We start from the raw sequence: 14,354 nt of genomic DNA, 5'->3' as shown, positions 1-14,354 counted from the left end.
GGTACAGGTTTGGAATTGAAGAAGTCTTGAAAATCTATCAGGAACATTGAAAGACGTTGCCTTGATTCATCATTTTATAACAAATTCATTACAATTGACCGACTGTGGGTCATAAAACCATGCGCTAAAAACAACCAAAAAACTAGTGGAGCTTTTGTGGGGGTTTTACTTTGGCTATGTTAAAAATTTCAGAAACTATGAGAAGTGGAACAAATCAAGAACTAACATTAAAAACATTATGTATTTTTTTATTTATTTATTTTTGGGTACGACGGCTTTTAAACAGCCATATTGTTAACACTTCTTGTGCTAACGGTTTGTATCATTTCCAAGGTATTTCCCTCTCGGTAGTATCGATTGTAAATATTGTTCGTTTAAAAAAAGTTACACCATTGCCTAAAATATGTTACAATAACAGCATAGCTGAAAGGCAAGTGTTTTTGAAACGATTTTCGATTAACATAATCGAATCTAATCTGACTTGATGTCAATAATGGTAATAACGATAATAATAATGAGATGACATTTAAAAAACGCGTTGGAACGAATTATTCGTCAACAAATCCGTTTACTTGAACATAACATTGTAATGTCAAAACATGTTAACATCCAAACATTGTCAGAAAATTTAATTATTTTATATAGAAAACAATTTCGATACTTTTTTAAATTTTTCATGATGTGATGGAATACGAGTTTGTGTAATCGTACATCCAATATTAATTTATTTGATTTTATCGGTAAGCCTTATTTCTTCAGCCGGATACGTACGTAAGTAAGATTTTATCAGGCGTTTGGCAAAGTTTTTAACCCTTACTCAACTACTCTAATGTTTAATGTTTAATGTTTAAAGTTGCCTTGTAGGTTTTCTAGAAATTGATAACAATTACTTTACACTTTTTCTACAACCTCAAACAAAGGTCGCACACAGCCATCATTTAGGTGGCAATGGATGCCATCCCACATGCAGTCAAGGTACGTGTAGCGAATCATCTTGATGGGGTCAGCAGAATCAATAAAATTACCCTCACATTTAGGGTGGCCACTAATGGCTACGCAACCATTCGCTTCCATACACACACTGCTGGCGAAAGGGAAGTGGCGGGCTAGATTCCATCTGAAACGCACCTCATCGCAGCCACCGGGTGGGTTGGCGTGCTAATGGTCTCGATAAATCCGATCTAATTAAGACACACTCTCGGCCCGATGGCAAAACCGCAAACGCTACTGTGTACAAACGGGACAGGAGAGCCATTGCCAGCTCTCCTGCCGCAGGAAACGTGCTGAAAGATACCCCGAGAAATCGAGGGACGACTGTCGGTGGGTTGAGGCGTGAGTGAGCCAAGAGTGCATCTGGGCGCGCTGGTGGATTGGTGAAATATTTATTACAGTAATAAGTCCTATCAGTCGTCGTAAATCAGTCCTCAGCCTTCAATCCACCGGCGTTCGGACGGTGTCGCCTTACCCGGACGGTACTGCGTCGTCCGGCCTACCGGGGTATCGAATGAATTCGATTAATTATTCTATCGACACCGGACCCGGTGGCTGCTCGAACCGGATCGAAGCCGATGGGTTCTTTTTCCCCTTCACAAATGCGTGCTTATTCATTCAACAGCCTATTTGCACGTGTCTTCCGATTTTACCACAGAAAATTTCAACCCAACAGATGAAAATCAATGTCTGATCCTGATGGCAAAGGTTTAGTGAACGGAAGGCCATGGAATCTATATATTCCTGCATTCAAAGGAAGAGCTGAACGCACAAGCTCCGTTGAATGTCAGCTCAAACGGCAATATGAAAAGCATGATGAAAATGCATCACTCCACATGAGCGTTTCCAACTTCAAAAAGGACATTCAAAGGACATTCCTGCTTGCGAGGAGGGAAAACACCATATGGTGCCCGTATCACGCTGCTGTTTTCTTCCTGTACTGAAATCTCGGAGAAATCCTACATCCTAGAATCCTGCATACAAATACGAACATACACATATACGACAGACGTTTGGATTTCACACAGCTATCAATCACAGTACGGCTCACCACGAAACCAACACTACACTTACACACAAGATGGAAAAGCAAGGGTTGAGTTCCCTGGGCGGCGTATGCTGAATGCATCGACTAGCCTACTTTTCCTTCCTTGGCACTGCAACATCCCTAGAATAAGGCTTGGTGTGCTAAAATTGATCCAATCTCCCTCACAAAAATCATCCCCAAAGCAGAACAAACGAGGCAAAAAGTCTAATTCACTTCATGGGATTTTTTCTTCCTCTTCACATAAATGAAAATTATAATAAATGGGTGAACATTTTTCACTCCTCTTGCTTACTTACAGACCACAATCTCTTGCTCTCGGATGGCCTCCTTTACACTATCGGCTTCTTAAGAGCACCCGCTCTCCTTTTATTGCATTCTCTGGCGAGTGAGCGGAATTTTCTCGGTGAAAATTAAACAGTAACTTTAGATGAGCAATATCGATGCGGATACAAATTTTGAAAATATTTTCACTTCAAGCATTGGCTCACTTTGCACATTTTAACAACAACTGATATTACCAACACACTCCATGCACTCTCTCCTTCTCTACTTCCGGCAAGTGGTAGAGGAGCGGGAAGCGTGGGAAAGGGAAGGGTACACATTTACTAACACTGGTGTGCTGCTAGGGGTGGGGGTGTTAAAGGGATGTTGGGAGAGAGCGGGGAACAAATTTGCACTACTTCACCGCCTTCTTTTGCTTTTGTAACGATTGACACACCATTTTTACACAAACACACACATAAAGCACATCTACAGCACGGTGACTGGCGCCTACATTTACGAGACACACATACACAAATTTCGCCCAAATTTATCAAAACACGCACATACGCGAACACACATACGTAGAGACCCTTGCGCTCTACAAAATGCACGAACAGACACACACTCACACGCAAGGCGCTCTGTACGAAAAGCTCCAAATGAACTTTTCAAGCAAGTAACGTTGGTGACGATGCTGGGTTGAAGTGGGATTACCTTCTCCTTTGCAACTTCTTCTTTCTAAAATATTCTGCTCTAAACTCTGAACTTTTGCGACTTTCAAACAACAATTTGGCGACAACCAAAACTAGACAAGTGTGGTAGAATTCATTTTATCTGAATGAAGAGTGAAAGAAAGAGAGCAAAAAGACACAATCGTTAAAATAATTTAAGTTTTACGTAAATTTGCAAAAGGGATAGTTTTGCCAACAAAACTTCAGCTGGGCCTGTTCTTGCACGGCCTTCCCGGGCAGCACACGGAAGAGCGAGAGAGAGAGAGAGCGAACATCATCAGAGATTGCGACACATCAACACACAGACACGCGATGCGGTTTGACTGCATCGGCTGGAGGTGGGGAAGAGCAATCTGCATCACGGCAAAGTGTACGCGGCACAATTTCATCATAGAATGCACAATTTTATCGCTTCGATAAACTATCCACTCTCTTGTGCAATTTGCATTGGCAGCTCGCACCAGCTAACGCTATCCCGCTCTAAACAAATCTTGTTTTGACATTTCCCACATACGGCACTCCCATTAACCACTTGTTTTTCGGTGGCCGAAAACTGAAAAGTTGTGTCTCGTTGTGCTTCCATTTCACGTCTTAAATTTAATTCGATTGATTTTTCTTTACTTCTGTCTGTCGCCGTTCGGTACAGCTGGGACAACTTTTCAGCAATTATCCACGATCTGCACCACCGAAACACGGCAACCCAGACGCTGCGGTCACATTCTTCAACCCACAGATTCGCACACGCACACACTTTGAAACCGGAGGCGAGAACGGCACGAAAATCTATCGAACGAACGTGTTTGTCACTTGTTTTCTACCGTCCGGCAACTGTAATTCAATTGCACAGCACATTCCCCGTCCAAGCAGCACCATTCGTTCACCTGTTTTCACCTGTTTTCTTTCAAGAATGCTCCCGCACGGCCTTGCGGACCGAAAGCCACAACTTATTCATCGAATTTTATCTGTCAGTTGTGTGCAAAAGGTTTTTGACGCAGACGTTTGACCTTGCAGACAGCTTCGCTTTTCTCGCTCTGCCCGTGTGTGCGCTCTCTTTCGCACGTGTCCGCACATGCTCTCACGAAACGTCTTACGCGTGACGGTTCGTTCAAATTGACCGTTGCTCAAATGCAATCCGACGAATCAGACGATTGAGTACGGCAAACTAAAAAAAATTAGAAAGACAAACCTGAGCGTTGCGGTTACAGTGGCTGGATTTGTGTGGTGAAACAAATTTGAACCGCTTGCGTTAAAACTGAGACACTTCCGTTCGCGTGTAAAGTGACCGACAGACTGAAGCGCTCGGTATCACATGATCGAGCCTTTTGTGCTCTGAGCGGTATAGATGGGGGAACTTCGTGCCACGGGCACGAGGAAACGACTATCCGGATCCGGGACGAGTGTGCGCAATGTTGCCTTAGGTTCCGAGGGGAACTTAAGCATGCTTTTCAAACCATAACGTATGCTGTCAGTTTGCGAAGCGAGGCGAGCTGTTGCATGTTAAAGGTGAGTGAGCATTTTAATACTTGGGCTACGATTAGACTTGCTTAGTATTTTGCAATTAATTAAATGGATTGTATTGAGATTGGAAATTGTTGTACTGAACATTGCAAAGGTCTGATATTTGTTGAATTTTATGAGCTTAAGGCATACATGTCGTTAATAAATTGCACTACAGCAACCGTTTCCTACAAAGCCGTGTTCTACAATTAAGACAGAGAGTTGAATTTGTTTAATGTTTATGTGCCAGCATGCTGTAGTAACTAATGTGTCCTTCATACATCATGCAATTTTAATTTTACGAAGATATTTATGAAATTGTTTTGGTTATTATGAATATTCTTTCATCATAACATAACATCACACTGTTTTCCGGCTCAGTTTCCAATGTGAACAGCATTATTCAAAACATGCAAGATGTTTTTCAACAGTTGTCATTGTTTGAATTATGCCGTTCACATGCCGAAACTGACTCAGAAAACAGTGTGTTATCATCAAGGAATAACATATTTATATAATCATCATCTTTTCTTTTTAATGATTATAAATATTATCTTACTTTTAAGTCGCAAAACTAAAATCCAATTGATGGTTAAGTAAATAAAGTTGTTTTACATGTATCAAGAGCGTTTTATCATCCTTTCTTCTTTGGCTCAACAACCGATGTCGGTCAAGGCCTGCCTGTACCCACTTGTGGGCTTGGCTTTCAGTGACTAATTGATTCCCCCCCCCCCATAGCAGGATAGTCAGTCCTACGTATGGCGGCGCGGTCTATTTGGGGATTGAACCCATGACGGGCATATTGTTAAGTCGTACGAGATGACGACTGTACTACGAGACCGGCTAATCATCCAAACATTTAAAAAAATTTATGCTGAATGTAACAAACTGCGCATTATATTGTTAGTAATTAAGGAATCGTTAAAGTTCAAGTGCTGTCTTTGAAACTATTTTTTCCAAACCTATAGTTATTTTGTTCCAATTTCGATCAAGCATTGCATAGCAAACAAACAATATCCTAGATGCACAATATTTGACCATTCCAAGTCCGATTTTCACACATTTCGATTGCAAAACTGACAGCATGTTTCTCCTCTGCATCCCTTGCAACTTCCCCGACCGAGTGCACGAACGAACGCATGCGTAGCCGAACAGCTCTTCGTGCAAGCTCACATTGTTTGCCCTACAACGAGACATACAGTCCCAAACCCGAACACGAGGTCATTCTCACTCAACCAGAATACCCATCAACGTCGTCATTGTCCTTGCCGTTCGTCATCCGGGGTCATCCGAAGGAATCAGATACGGGAAACATGTGAAACGAAAAAAAAAAACGAAAGAAAACCTCACAAAATAGCACGCGTTCCCCCTGTGGTTCGTGCTACGCCAATAATAAAAGGAAAACGCATCATTATCAAAAAGTGAAACCGATGCTGCAGCCACCCCGTTAGCCGAGCGCAACAAGCCGACCCTACCCTACCAGAAGAAACGGTACAATGACATTCCCGGTCCCGGACTTTCAGTCTTCGTAGGGCGTACAGGGGTGCCATTCGACGCTGGGGGAATTGCGTCGCGTGCTCGAAAATGGGAAAAGTGAAATTCAGATCGATGAGGGTTCCTTTACCCCTGAGCCCGTACGCAGTACGAAAGAAGCCATCAGCTTACAGACGTAACAGGATGATATTAATTAACTCGTTACTTGAGGCAGGACGAATTGTATCGAACGTGGAATGGAGGGAAAGATGAAAAATTGGTTTGATAGTTTTCGGGGGAAAAGTTTGTCCAAACCCCTCGCTATGTGTAGGTACTCTTCCAAAAGAGGCAAGCTTATAAAATTGTTACGAAACAGAGATGTCTCTGTCCTAATGAGAGTTTCGAAACTAGACATTTTCACTCGGAACTGAGTATCTCCCATTTCTATAGACGCAATCTAAAATAGTCTCGGTAAAAGTTTTCCTATGCTCTGTTATTCCTAGAAGTAAGAAGTGTTTCTTTGATGATGTGGAATGTGGAATATGGTATGTAGATATGAAACTTCATTTTCGAGAGAAACACATTCAATTCGGAAGGGAAGGACACGATATTGATAAGCATCATTCTATTCGTAAATTGTTCCTTTCGATTTATCATTCAAAGCGTCCAAACACTTTTGATCTCTATATTTCTACATCAAAAGCATTCAATTTTAAACACTTCACTATTCTTACTGTCATCCTACTGCATACTGTGAGCGGATGGTTCCGTTACGTCCTTCCATACCGTAATCCACAGTACGTGTACGTCTCTAAGGGACACAATGGGAAAATGGGGAAAGTAGAACATAAAACAAAAATTGAGTAATCATAATCAAAGCACATAAATTTATCAACGCCCGACGCTAACACCTTTCCTGTGCGCGTTCGGTGGAAAATCAAACGTAAAGGACACCCCCCCCCCACACACACACACACACGTTCACACATAACATAGAAAACCGTCATCTACCACCACTTGAAAGTTCACACTCGTCGTTCGGGCCAAATCTTCGCTGCGAATCAGAATTCATTGAACTGTAAGATTGCCGTGGTAGCGAGGCTGGCATAGCGTACCTCAACGAGTCAGTCTCGGGTATGGGTCAAATAAATCATTTCGGACTAAAAGTTGTGGCCACCCGATGGCAAATCCAATTCTACACCGTACCGGTACATCCAAGGGCGTTAGACGGCCAGTCGGACGGGATTTGCTTTGCTTTTGCTTTGCCGTCTCTTTTCGATTCGCTTTTCTGGTGAACTTTCGTCGTTAATTTAGCCATCCAACGGAAAGGTCACGGAAATTCCAACCCCGAATCGAACGGGGCGCGTAGCTAACCAAAGTGGTACAACGATCGGAAAATTTAGCCCCGAATGCCAGGGAAAAGGTGGGTGAGGGAGGGGGGAGGGGTGGCGAGAAATGCTTCGTTACATTGACCTCTCTTCCTCTCAACAAGCCAGACAAAGCACTCGAGACACGAAATACGAAGCGAAACGTATCATGAGCCGGTGAATGCTCGCATGAAAACCAAAACAAAACCAGTGAAAAAAACCGAATTTGAGACTAAAAACTAAAACAAAATAAATATACCGCACCGTGTACCGTCTGCAGCATCTGTGGGCGATTATATCGTTCCGTTGTTTCCAGGTCACTGTCGGTCGTTTGCGGTGGGAAAAGGCAAAAGGGAGATTCCCCGTCCGCAAAACAACAAGCAACCATTTGGGATTTGGACGCTGTTTTCTGACACTCCCTCTGCCAACCAACTTTACCCATCGAGCATGGTGGAATTCTCGATCGAACCACACACTTCAGGTCCGGGCCCGGTCAAACTTTTCTCCCTTGCGCAAGAGTTGGGAATGGTTGGGGTTCCCTAGGTGTCGTTTCAGCGTACGAGGGTGGCAAGGATTTAAGGTAGGATGGAGACTACCTACACTCGACACGTTCCCCCTCTCACACTCCACCCCCGCAAACCGTCATGGTTTGCTAATCCGTGTGCCAATTCGCCCGTTCCGTGACACTTGTACATCTTGCATCTTAGCTCAGCTTCGGTTCTAATCTTTCTCCCTACTTCATTCCCTGAAGTGTCGCCATGACGGACCTACACACACAAAGAAAAACACGTATCTGACACTTTACCGTCGCCAATTAGTGTATCGTCGGGTGATATACCGCATAAAAAAATGGCAAGAGTCAAGAATCTCGCGCGCGCGTATGTCTGACGGATTCCAGCAAAAAAAAGAAGAAGAAGGAGAAACCCTGGCACGTTCTCGCTCCCGAATCCCATCCAGACCCATTGCTTGAACCCACGACTCATGCATCGTTTATGGGGTCGTCTTTTTTCGCACTTTATGCCGCCCCCTTTCGGGCGTCCTTTTTGATCGCTATTCGGTCTCGAGGACAGTGCTGCATCACGGAGCTAGACGACAGCGCTCTCGACTCGACAAGGACGACGAGGACGTCGGCGAACGTCTGCCATACCCTTGTCCTTGGGAAAGCGTTTCATTTTGTCTTTCGTGGTAGCCAACCTTATCTATGCAAACGAAATCGGTCCCAGACGACGACGACGACGACGACGAAGTCTTTTTACACAAATCTCATTTATCGCATCCGTTCATTCACCTTCAGGTGATAAGTTCATCACTGGTTTGATCACATGGTGCGATAGTGTGTGAGTGCGTGTGTTCGTGTGCGTTTCAGTGTACTCTAACTCGTTTTGAGGTAATTGGGTGCATCGGATTGAATTGTTAGAATGTTTTTCGGTCCATGCTCTTTCGTCCGGTCGTTGGTTCACATGAAGCCGTGCACGAACGCTACGTTAAAGAGAAGATGAATCTCCTGACGCTCGTTCGAAGCGTTTTCGCATGGAAGGTAAAAACTTTTGCAGGGTCCGATAAGGTTAGGTTTCTTATTTTTTTTTTTTTGTTTCTCAAGCACCATGTATCGACAGTTGGGTCGACTCTCTCTTATCCTTTTACGGGTGGCTTTTTTAAGAATGGATAGGAAAGTGGGCAGGTGGGGAGCGTTAATTGCGGTGGTGGGATTTTTTGTTTACTGCTCCCGCTAGGGTCATGAGCACAAGGTTGCAGCGTGCCACACGAAGATAGATATGGTGCGATGCTAAAGAATATTAAATTGAGCATTCCACGAATTTTGGGTTGCTGGTTCGGTGGTTGCTGCTTGGTAAGTGATGAAAGTAAAAGGGAAAGTGTAATTTAATGAAAATATTCTCCAAGAGCTTTCCGTTGTTTGGGAATATACATGGAACAGAATGGTTTGTTAATGATTGTTTTACTTTTGCACCCTGCTTGGTAGTTTCACTTGGTGATTGTACGACACCGTAGCCTTGAAGCATTTAGCATATACTAAACTTTATAAATTGGTGCTACTTTTTACAGACAGTATAAAAAATCGACTTTGGCTTAAATTACGTTTGTAAGAGAGCATCGGTGGTGAAGTGGGTGGTGAGAGGAAAAAATAATCAGGCTAAGGTTACATTCCTTAACTATGTATGTAACAGCATCAAATATTTAGATGCTACTAAAAAACCGTTATTGTGCTTTTTGTGTCGCTTTTGTTTGATCGGATGAGTTTTGAACCGTTGTTCACAAAATTGATGAGGTTCTCATGACAATTTAATTTTGTTTTAAATCTTTTTACATACAAAGGTTTGCATTTTTTTAAATCATTACAGGTAAAAATATCCAAACAAAAATGTGAAAAAGCATTTTTTAGGTATATAGATATATCTTTATATATACATATATATTATAAATATATAATACTGTTCCTTATTGTATTATTCCAAATCATAATGTTTGTTGTTTATATTATTAGATCAAATGAAATCTAATATAAAACACATATGGAGTATAGTAACTTTTATATTCATTTCGTTATATTTTTATTGCAATGAAATATTTGAAATATTTTGCATAATCAATTTGATCGTAAATGTTTCCAGCCAGGACTTCAGATGTGATATAATGTATTTTTAATTTTTATTTAATTAAAAACATTTCCCGATACTGCAGCCACAAACTTATGTTTCGTAACCATCGATTCAAAATCAGATGCATAATCAATAATCCTGTGGTTCTTACCGAAGAAAGCTCTATTTTACCACATTATACGAATTTCGCACGAATCCACTCTGCGCGGCAGTCCTTCAAAATGGTGCAATGGTGAACCTAAACGACGCGTTAAGCCATCATTCAAAGGTACCACAAGAACCGTCATTTGAGCGCTGCTATGCTGTGGCTCCACTAAGGTTACCTTCCGGCGAAGCCCTTCATTTACCGACTGCACAGCAGTAAATGGGCTGCATAATAATGCAGTTCATCATCGAGTGCATTCGCTGAGTTCCTGAAAAGCTGAAATTGATTTTCGTGGCATATCATTACCAACTGACGCTTGACTTTCAATCGGCGCGAATATATTGGGGTAGAGGGTGTGTTTCGGTGTTGGTAGTATGGTAGCTAGTAGCCGACAGGTGTGTCACGTAATAAACACATGCCACTGGCCACCAGCAGTCAATCAGCGATTGAAAGTTGGACCGCGTTCCGCACTCTTGACTTGGGGTTTGAGGTGATCGTAATCAATATGCTAGCTTAGAGCTATTCTGCCAGCGAGTCACGCGGCCATTTCACTGCACCACGTGGCTTTTACTGGACTCGAATTTAGTCGGATTTTTCTACACTCGAAAACAGTGGACTCGGAAGCGTATTCGATAAAGCGGATTACAGTGCATGTGCGTCTGAGTAAATGTGAGCATTGTAACATGATGAATGAAGTGCGAATCGATCTTTCCAGGGAATTACCTATTTGCAAGCGAATGAATCGTTCTTCAAACCCTTTGCAATGAGCTTTCGGCAATGAATGGATTACAACACCATTAAGTAGAAATACTAAACCAGCAAAGTAATGCTCGTGTGACATAGGGTGAATGCATATATGTATCAAAATACTTTTTTTATAGAAAAATAAATATATCACGCTTGAAATTATAAAACATATTTATGATAAGCTAGCACATAACATTTTTTTTATATTTTTCTGATTCAGATTGTACCAGCAATTATTGATGATGTTGAGTTGAAAAACCAAATGACGTTTAATATTACTTCTTCTTCTTCTATGGCTCAACAACCGTTGTCGGTCACGGCCTGCCTGTACCCACTTGTGAAGTGAGCTTGGCTTTCAGTGACTAATTAGGTTACCCCGCCATAGCAGGATAGTCAATCCTACGTATGGCGGCACGGTCTATTTTGGGATTGAACCCATGAAAGGCATGTTGTGTTTAATATTACAGTGTTTATAAAATTCATATTGAATGTTTATAAAATTCATACTAAATGCTTATAAAATTCATATAGTATTAAATGTATTATCATTTCATATCACAAAAATACAACATGAATGTTCATTGATACCTAACAAATGTACTAATGTACTCAAAAAGTGGTTTGTAACGTTTGCGTGGAATATAAGGTATGTTTGCACCATAACGTAAAGGGGCATACAAGTAATAGCACAGTATAAAATATTAAATGAAAAATCAATAACTCGAGCGTTCCATTTGCCTTAAACTAGTTAATTTGGTCAGGTTACAGGTCTACGCAGTTTAATTTCAAAGATCCCCTTTACTGAAAAGAGTATGCCGAAAACAATACTTTCGAAACTCGATTAAAATTAGGTACTTATGATGACCCCTTCTTTTTCTTCTTTGGCACAACAACCGCTGTCGGTCACGGCCTGCCTGTACCCACTTGTGAAGTGAGCTTGGCTTTCAGTGACTTATTGTTACCATAGCAGGATAGTCAGTCCTATGTATGGGGACGCGGTCTATTCGGGGCTGGAACCCATGACGGGCATGTTGTTACGTCGTACGAGTTGACGACTGTACCACCAGACCGGCCGTTGACCCCTTAAGAGACCTAAAACTAAAACCAAGCCCATACTGTTCCTTACATCACATTACCAATACATCACATGTTCTGATTCATGAACTGCATATGACGTAATGCCGGTCCTAAAACTGATATCTGAACCTATGTCGGTCCAGCAACCAATACTACACTGGTCACACTGGTCCAAGAACTGATCCTGGACCCATACTGGTCATGGAACCGATCATGATCCCATACTTGCCCTGAAACCTATCATGAACCAATACCAGTCCTTGAATCTATCATAACCCCATGCCGGTCCTGGAACTGCTCATGAACCCATACCGGTCTGGGAACTGATACAGAATCCATACAGAACTTGGAACTGATACTGAATCCATACCATTCCTGAAACTACTTATGAATCATTATCAGTCCTGGAACTGAAAGTAAACCCATAAAGGGCCTGGAACTGATACTTAACCCGTATCGGTCCTGGAACCGATCATAAACCCATACTGATCTAGAAGAAGCTACCGATTTCATTACCTTTTATGAACTGTACCTGAAACTGAAACGAATTCGGATTTGGAACGATACTTGGTCTTGGTCAGGATATGGAACCGATACTGTTGAAGATCCAGTCGACAGACTAAGCCCGGCAGTAAATATGCAGCGTATGAATTAGCATAGGAATTTAGCGAAGGAATTAGCGTAGAAAATTTAGTAGAATTTGTATAGTGATGTGATAACAATTGCTAATTAATAGCTGTACGATAATAATAATAACTCCAATAACAATATCTCCTTTTTAACATATTTATGTTCAGCAGCTGAAATTTAAATGAAAAAAAACACATTTAAGTATTAAAAATTTACCGTAGCCAACAGTCTTAAAACAATACTTCTTCTTTGAACCTATAGCTTTATCACTATAATTTTCTATTGTTTTTAATTATTTGCTTCTCAGTTGAGTATTATGTTTTGTTAATTTCTATTAATATGACTATTATCAACAGTCATCCACTTCAAAGGCATTACAAACAATGCAATAATAACATTAAATAACATATGGACGATTTAATCAATAAGTTCTTCGAAGCTGTAGAGCCTTCACACAAATTGCAAAGAAAACGTGCTCTACGAAGCATTAAAACCATCATAATAATTACGAGCAATAGCACAGTAGCACGGGAAATCAAAATAATTTGATTTTTAATGAAGTGCTTCACGGTATTGCGTCTGTGCCGTGCAAGTTTCCGAGAAGCATGAAATGGGGGAAAATATCTTGAAGTATTAACTTGGCTATTATCACGAAAGGTCAAATTTGTGGGAAATGATAGAATGTTTCTCAAGAGCAGGATTAACGACCGAAGGAAGGCAAAGGGCGTCGTAATTAAAAGTGCATTACCCGTTATAACAGAGAACGATACCGCATGCATGACGAACTGTTGGTGCAGAATATTGACAGTGTTTTAATTATGTGTACTACACATTTGCAACCTAAAGAGCATGGGTACATACGGTACCACAAGACAGTAAAACCATTAAGCTTTTTTTCTTAACTTTCTTTTCATCACATTGAATTTTCTCTCTTTTTTAAGTACAAACGATCCACGCAATAATATCGTTCTTTTTTATAGCTTAACATATTAAACATGTTAAACATATTAGCATTGATTTTATTTACGCGTGATTTCTATACCGCGTGATTTTTTTACCCGAATTATACAATGGTTTTCGCCCTTATAGCATACAATTGCTGCATTTATAACTGAGGAATCCATCATCGATGATGTCCTTGAGCGTGTTGACATTTAATATTATTTTAATGAATAAAATGAAACCCATTTTTTATCGTTTCTTGTTAGAGTTAAACAGTCATTTCATTAGCGTGAAATTCACACTGTGAATACATTGCATTACACAAACCACCAGGTGCCTCCAGGCATTATCTTTAAAACAAGAAATTGAAAGTGTACCTATATTAGCGTAAATAGTTTTCATCTGTTTTTCTCCTCTTCCATCTCTTTAGGTGCTTCTTATATGTGCTTTACCTCTTGATTTCCTGTTGTTGTTAGTACATTGTTTACCTTAAACACTTCACTGCTTACATAGGTTTTCTTCTTTCGCTCAACGACATACGCGTCCATCCTTGCATGTAAAGATTTTTATATTTTTGCTTCCTCTTATTTGGCGAAACAACCGTTGTCTTTCAAAGCAATTGATTACCCAAAGCAGGATAGTCAGTGCTACGTTTAGGGGGGCACGTTTCATACGGAGCTTACACTCAAACAGGTAAGCGTTTAAGTCGAACGAGATGACAATTGTGCCTCAACTGGACCGGCTGTACAACATTTAGTATTCATTAGTTTGTTCCTGCTTTAATTTAAATTATCTGCTATTAATGTTAGGGAGTATGTACTTTTT

At 41.0% G+C, this 14,354-nt stretch overlaps 1 protein-coding gene across 9 annotated transcripts in view; it reads right to left on the bottom strand.

Moving 5' to 3' along the window:
* The window catches only part of LOC120900027 (protein O-mannosyl-transferase Tmtc3), a 147,739-nt gene extending 143,406 nt beyond the window's left edge, over positions 1-4,333 (bottom strand). Inside the window, exons 1-3 of one of the 9 annotated variants that reach the window (XM_040306510.1) lie at positions 4,220-4,333; positions 3,017-3,136; positions 2,335-2,584 (exon numbers count right to left, since the gene is read on the bottom strand). The gene's annotated coding sequence lies outside the window, so the exon portion shown is untranslated. Of the gene's footprint in view, positions 1-2,334; positions 3,137-3,654; positions 3,876-3,914; positions 4,009-4,219 lie in introns of those variants that run through there. The other 8 variants (XM_040306511.1, XM_040306512.1, XR_005739135.1 and 5 more) reach the window with 8 other exon arrangements.
* Between the last annotated feature and the right edge of the window lie 10,021 nt (positions 4,334-14,354).

Source organism: Anopheles arabiensis, chromosome 3 (genome assembly GCF_016920715.1).
Source record: "Anopheles arabiensis isolate DONGOLA chromosome 3, AaraD3, whole genome shotgun sequence".
Classification (NCBI taxonomy): Eukaryota; Metazoa; Arthropoda; class Insecta; order Diptera; family Culicidae; genus Anopheles; species Anopheles arabiensis.
Note: the sequence above shows the minus strand (reverse complement) of the source record. Positions and strands in the feature narration are given on the sequence as shown.